Source organism: Betta splendens, chromosome 6 (genome assembly GCF_900634795.4).
Source record: "Betta splendens chromosome 6, fBetSpl5.4, whole genome shotgun sequence".
Classification (NCBI taxonomy): Eukaryota; Metazoa; Chordata; class Actinopteri; order Anabantiformes; family Osphronemidae; genus Betta; species Betta splendens.
In genome coordinates this window covers 19,360,923-19,367,608 of record NC_040886.2, presented here as the reverse complement: position 1 = coordinate 19,367,608, position 6,686 = coordinate 19,360,923, and positions in this window count along the sequence as shown.

The following is a 6,686-nucleotide window of genomic DNA, read 5'->3' as shown; positions in this document are numbered from 1 at the left end:
TACACAACTAAACCATACAGCACATACAGCAAGCCTTTAGTTACAAGTTGACAGCAACAGTGGACAGGAGGAAGAAACCTCCAGCTGAACCAGGCTGGGTGAGAGAGAGAGAGAGAGAGAGAGAGAGAGAGAGAGAGAGAGAGAGAGAGAGAGAGAGAGAGAGAGAGAGAGAGAGCGATATCTCTCTCTTCTCTCTCTCTCTCTACTCCTCTCTCTCTCTCTCTCCCCTCTCCCCCTTTTCTTTTCTTTTTCATTATATCTCCAAGGAAACAGAGGAGCTCAGTGTACAAATTAAGTCCCCCAGCAGTCTATGTCTATTGCAGCTTAACTAAGAGATGGTTCCTGTGACTAACAATTGTTGCCAGTGACCTGAACCATCTCTAACTATAAGCTTTATCAAAAAGGAAGGTTTTAAGCCTGATCTTAAAGGTGGAGAGTGTGTCAGCTTCTCGAACCTGAAGAGGGAGCTGGTTTGTCGTGTCCGACACTAAAACGTTAAAATTTTGTATTCCAATCTGACTGAGCTTGTTATAAATCCAATAGGTGTAAATTATCCTTTAATGAGATGATAAAATTCTAAATATATAACTTCCAGAGATTAAGTGGTAAATCCCAAAAATAAGAAAAATAAACTAAATGCACAGTAGTAAGGTTCCAGGAAATTAGTAGCTTCCAAAAGAGGTGAGAAGATAAACTCCCAAAGTGTGGAAAAGAAACTAAGTCCGAAGCAAGATCCCAAAATTATTCTAAGTCCCAGCCGCAGGGTCTCAAATAATGACTAAGTCCAGAGCAGTAAGATCCAGGATCGACAAAGCGTTTATTCCACAGAAAAGTGACAGAAGACAAGACAGACTGAGAATTTTTTGTCACAACATCACCTTATAAACCTGTTGCTCACGGGGTGGGATTCAGCTCCCCGGACGTTAGATCATCATCTTGACCTTTTAGGGGTTTTTTGACCATTATTTTATTATATTTTTACCCAATCATAATCTCAAACAAAGTGAAGACACTTGTTGCTCTGCCCTTTTCTCCCCGGGCGGGGCAGCTCCCCTCCAAACCTTCACTTTCCCAAGGTCAGGTTACTGTAGGTCAGGAGCTTGCAGCAGAAGCTGCACTCCTCCCACCTGCCTTATCTAGGTCAGTAAAACACACTGTAGTTTATGGTTTTGGTGCTACTACAGTACACTTCTGTTGCATAACAGGGTCTCCTCCTCACACACGTGACCCAGTGAGTGCTATTATCCACACGTGCCACAGTGGGTGCTGTTTAGTACAGCAGGTGCCGTATTATTTTGTATTGTCTCCTGAAATCTCAACAGTAATTACTTTATAAACTTTATGCCCTTTTACACAGCAGGTTCCACAGGAGAGGAGCTTGGTAGCTAAAAGCTCTGCCTCCTGTTCTACATTTAAAGACTCTAGGTTAAGACATCCTATGAGTAAAGAGTTACAGTAGTCCAGCCTAAAAGTAACACATGCATGGATCAATTTCTCTGCATCGCTCTGAGAGAGGATGCTTCTGATTTTAGCTATATTTCTAAGGTGAAACTAGGCAGTTCTGGTGATTTGTTTAATGTATGATGTAAAAGAGAGATTGTGGTCAAAGATGACACTAATGTTCCTCACAGTAGAATCTGAAGCTACTGTTATGCCTTCCAGGGTGGCTATCTGACTCAACAGTGTCTCCCTCTGATTTGTAGGCTCCACGATAAGAATATCGGTTATATCTGAATTTATTTGAAGGACGTTTTGAGATATCCAGGATTTTATGTCTTTTAAAAAACTTTGAATTTTGACTAGTTGATCTGTTTCATTTGGCTCCAAAGACATAAACTGGTAAACTGACGGCAGCTTGTGTGATGGTCCCAGCTACTCTGTCCACTGTTTCTACCCACTGGTGAAAGTCAAAACATTCTCCCATCCTCAAGGTTCCTCAGACAGTAAAGCTGTTTAAACAGTCCTAGCTACAGTAAGGATATGCTAGCAGTGTTTAGCTACATATTCTGGATCAGACAGATGGGAGGTGATCCAACTGTGTATTTGAGCATCACTGACTCTGCAGAGGAGCATGTGACTGGGTGGTAACGGTCTGGTGAGCGAAATGAGGGTGACGCAGATAGTTCCAGGTGCTTGACTCATTTACTCACATCTGTCACTGATCAGCGACATACCTCCACCAGGTCCACCAGGTCTAGGCTGATATGAAGCTAACACTGCTTCTTCAGGAATGCTACCATGCGTTGATGCCTGGCTCGGCACCAAGGAGGCTTCTGCAATTATAACCCTAGTCTGGAACATACTTAAGAGTGAACAGAACTAACTTAGGGACGGTGGCCATCAACCTCAACCGGTTAGAGAGAAAAGAACAGCAACAGAACAAACACTAGAGTGACACTAGAGTCATTCTTAGTCGGATGATGTAGACCCGAAGCGAGGAACAACACAGAGCAACTCAGAGTAACTGAGTTTGAAGTCTAGTATTTGTGGAAACCTTTCCTGTTCTCAAACTGATTCATTTAATCAGACTGTGACTTCTTAAAGTGATAACAAAGATAAAGGGAAACAATCACTAAGCAGATTAGTGTGTTTGTTGTGCAGGAAGATGCACAGACTCGATAAGGTGAGCCTCAGGACACAGCTCTAATAAAGGCCTGTTTTATTAAACCTCAGTATGAAGGGATTATCGTATGTTGGCCCAGTGCCGACGACACAGAGGATCTAGCTTGACATTATCTGCACAGAAGTCGTTCGCTGCCACTGACACTGGAGGGTTGATAGAGGTTAGTAATGGTGGATGGAGCGTAACGTTTCTGAGGCTGTTGTATTGTATGACGCAGTTTGCATCATACAGCCAAGTCAGTTATAGCCTAACACTAATTACCACTAGTTAACACTGACTATAACTAGCTAAGACTAGCAATCAGTAGCTAACACTAGCTACCACTAGTTAACAATGACTAACACTAGTTAACACTGACTATAACTAGCTATCACTGGTAAACACTCACTAACATTAGTTAACACTAGTTGACACTGACCAATTCTGCTGCCTTTCAGTACTTGTCACCCTGTTGTAGTCAGGCCTAATCCTGGTCAAACATTCTGTGGATGTGCTTTTGTGCTGTGTTGAGGTGTTGGAGGTTACTGTGATAGGACCGGTGACACCTGTAGGCAGGTGGGAGGGTTGTTTAATCCGACAGACTGATCTGAGCCCATTTTATGTAAAAGCCATAATCTGCGTCCTGCCCACGACGTCCATCCACGCCTTTCTGCTGCAACCCTCTGTGGACCTGTCTGTTTTCCTCACACATACATGCCTTTACGTTTCCAATTCCTGGCACCTTGTGTGAGTGAATAGCTGCTCTCACCCACCGCTCGTCTTTGTCAGGCAGCGGCTTCATCGCCTCTGCTTCTCTGAGATAACTATTGAGATTTACGGGGCTTTGATATTAACAAGCCGACCGCATGCTTTCACATTTCGTTTCTGTGAATGTGACAGAGACTGATTAAGGCATACAGCAGCCGAGGTGAGACCATCTGCAGGCACCGGCAACATTTCTACTTTAGCAACTTTTACATTTATTAAAAGCATCAGCTTTCTGGATTCAAAGGGAAAATCATTTACTTATTATCAGTTAGTATCATGTGATCCAGACCCTCATGAAGGCTGACCTGAGCTTTAATCACTTGTTTGTACATGACTATTACCCACCAGCTGGAGAAACAATGGTTGACTCGAACGATTATGGTGAAACCCATCGCACAGGCTCAGTTCTAGAAGCACTAACCTACTAACACAGTCACCGGCTACAGTAAAGCTGAGCTGTGAACGCATAACGGTGGCGCCTCCTCCCCTGATGGGCAGGTAACGCGGCAGCCTCCCTGACAGCAGCGGAGCGGCGCACACATCCAGCAGCCTCCATGCCCCATTGATCATTATCTCACTGCTGCAAGCTGTTACACCCATAAATTATTAATGTGATTTATCTGTCCTGGTGTTGATAAGTGCTATAGAGGGGGAGGCCGATAAGCAGCCGCAGCCTGTCACAGTCCACTAATGAAGTGCTTGATTTGTTTGTTTTCCTTCTCGACGCTCCTCAGATGTCACATCCGGCCCTTCCCATTAGCACGGCTAATTATCTTTGCAGCTGTCAGGCTAGCCACGGCTAACGACAGAGACGGCCAAAAGAATAACTCGAGGCTAACCGAGGCTGACACCAGCGAGAAGGAGGCTGCTGTGGACATCACATCGAGTTATTTCTCCAAAGGAGGGAATAAGCTTCACGGACAGCACCAATCTCATCTTTAATGCTGCTTTATTGGCTTCGTCCCCCCCTGAACAGGCTGTGAGTGAGTCCCCGTCTATTGACGACTAGTGGCCTGGCTGGGCCCAGGGAGATCACTCCCAGAGGCCTCATGACATGTATATCTCTTAGCAGAGTGACAGGGACAATTATGCAGCTGTAATTGTCAATCATGAGAGAGCTTAGAGCCGTGGGGGCGGAGTCTCCTCAGCTCTCAGCTGGAAACACTGCTGGAAAAATATTCACGTTCACATTTCTCTACTCGTCATGTATCTTGATACAGGATCATTGAAGTCCAACTGAAACAGAGTAGATCCCAAAAGATAGGCCTATATGTTCACTACGACATTACACGATCCAGCCCATCCAGCACCAACACATGTCACATCAAGCCTCTGGACCCTGAAGAGTAACACAAGCTACCCAAAGTGTGCATTTGACATCAGCTTAACATGGCTCAGACTGTAGACAGACACAGTGTTCCTGTGCTCCTGTCTAACGCTTTAATGACTGCTGGAGATTAAACTGTCCTGGAAGAACGATCTAATCTCAGTTCATGTCTGATGTAATCAAAAGTAGACAGAATGTGAACATTAGCCTTTTTAAAGTGAAGGTAAACTGTCAGTGGGGGTGAGAGACACTGAAAGCAACAGGAGGAGGGAGAGAGCGAGAGGGATCCCAGGACCTGGCAGCAAGCCTGATTAGACAAAGAGCAGCCGAGTGGAAAACTCATTAAACAATGTATAAGCCTCTTAATCAAATCAATGGACGGAGTAACATAGTAAAGCTGCAGGCTCCTCGCATTTTAATTAGGAGGTGAAACCCAGCCACAAACAGGAAATGAAGACGTTTGACTGAGAAGCAATCACATAACAGTAATGCTCACTCTGACAAACAGTCACTGAGCCGGAGTCTGTCGGTTCCAAACGGGGTAAAGGTCCATACCTTTATACTGATGATCTCCTGTAGTACTCAAGAGTACTCAGGTTCTGTGTGTCAGTACCAGAGTGCGTCCAGGAGGAACAGGAGCAGGGTCCTCATCCTGTGACACTGGGTCCAGTCCAGTCTTGCTCCTCAGTCTGCAGAGCTGGTTGGTGTTGTCACTGGACGGCTTGTCTCAGTGTGACTGGAACCCAAATGCAGCTTTAAAGCGATGACAGCTTGGACGTGTTGACAGCAGCGGTGTAGTAAATAAACAGCGCTTGTCTCCTGTTCTTCGCCAACCTCTTCCTCACACAAGACAATTCAGCAGGGAGCATTTTAAAGATTTCAAAGTTTAATTGGTTCTATTTTGAAGTCTCGGCTGTTTAACTGACACCCTCGTCTCCTTTAAAACATTCGTTCATGATCCCCCAGAGGCCCAGATTAAACACGGTTTGAGCTGCTGCAGCTTTGAGCGAGATCATGGTTTAGAAGTTAGAAAACTCACTGACTACATCTCCGAACTTGAAAAGCTGAATATTTTCCCAGATAAATTATGGAAATGACAAAATGTCTCTCGTCCTTTTGGGAGGAATGAAGATATGCTCCCGTAGCGTGATCTCACGTGATTTATGTCCCGTGATCCAAACGTTTGCTGTCACACGGATTTGTGTGTGATGTTGGAGACGTCACTAAGCCTCAACATCTCCTGATCTGCTAAGATCACCGCTCCTCATCTGAGGTTTCCTAGTCTAGTCATCTGAGTCTGAATGATGAAGAATGACAGGTCCACCGGGCTCAACTCTGGGTCAGAGTTTCAGAGGCGTGTGGACAGAACAGGGCTCTGCCTGTTTACTTGCGTTAGTCTTTTTTATATGAAGACGTTGATTCCTTGTGGTGACATGTTGTGAGAGGTCCAACCGGGTCCCAGCATCAGAATCACTGTGCTGACATACATGGCCCGTGTTCTGCTTGACCAAAGACATGCTGAGTGTTTAGAACCTTTTCTGCATTGGGAGAATCTGGGTGCTGCTACACTAACACGCATTAGAGTCACAGCTGACCAGATGATGCTGCCAGAACCAGTTTAATTGCTTTGGCACTGCTGCCACTTTAATCACCTGTCACAGCTACAGCTGCACATCTGTCAACGAGTGCCTGGGAGGGGCAGCAGGTCGCGCGTCACGCTTCAGCTCGCTACCGGCTCATATCCGTGTGCTGCTACAGTTTGACTTTGCTCTGTGCATTTGTCTCAGGCCATCACCATGCGGTTCCTCTGGACCAGGGGTCCAAAACCCTGGTCCTTGAGAGCCAGTGTCCTGCTGGTTTTCCAACTCCCCCCGCTGATTACCTTGTTCATGTGTGTCAGTCAGCTGCTGATTGGATAAACACACCTGGTCAAGGTGTGCCAGTCTCCTCCCTGTAATAACTGATCATTTTGTTTTGGACTCAGTTCCA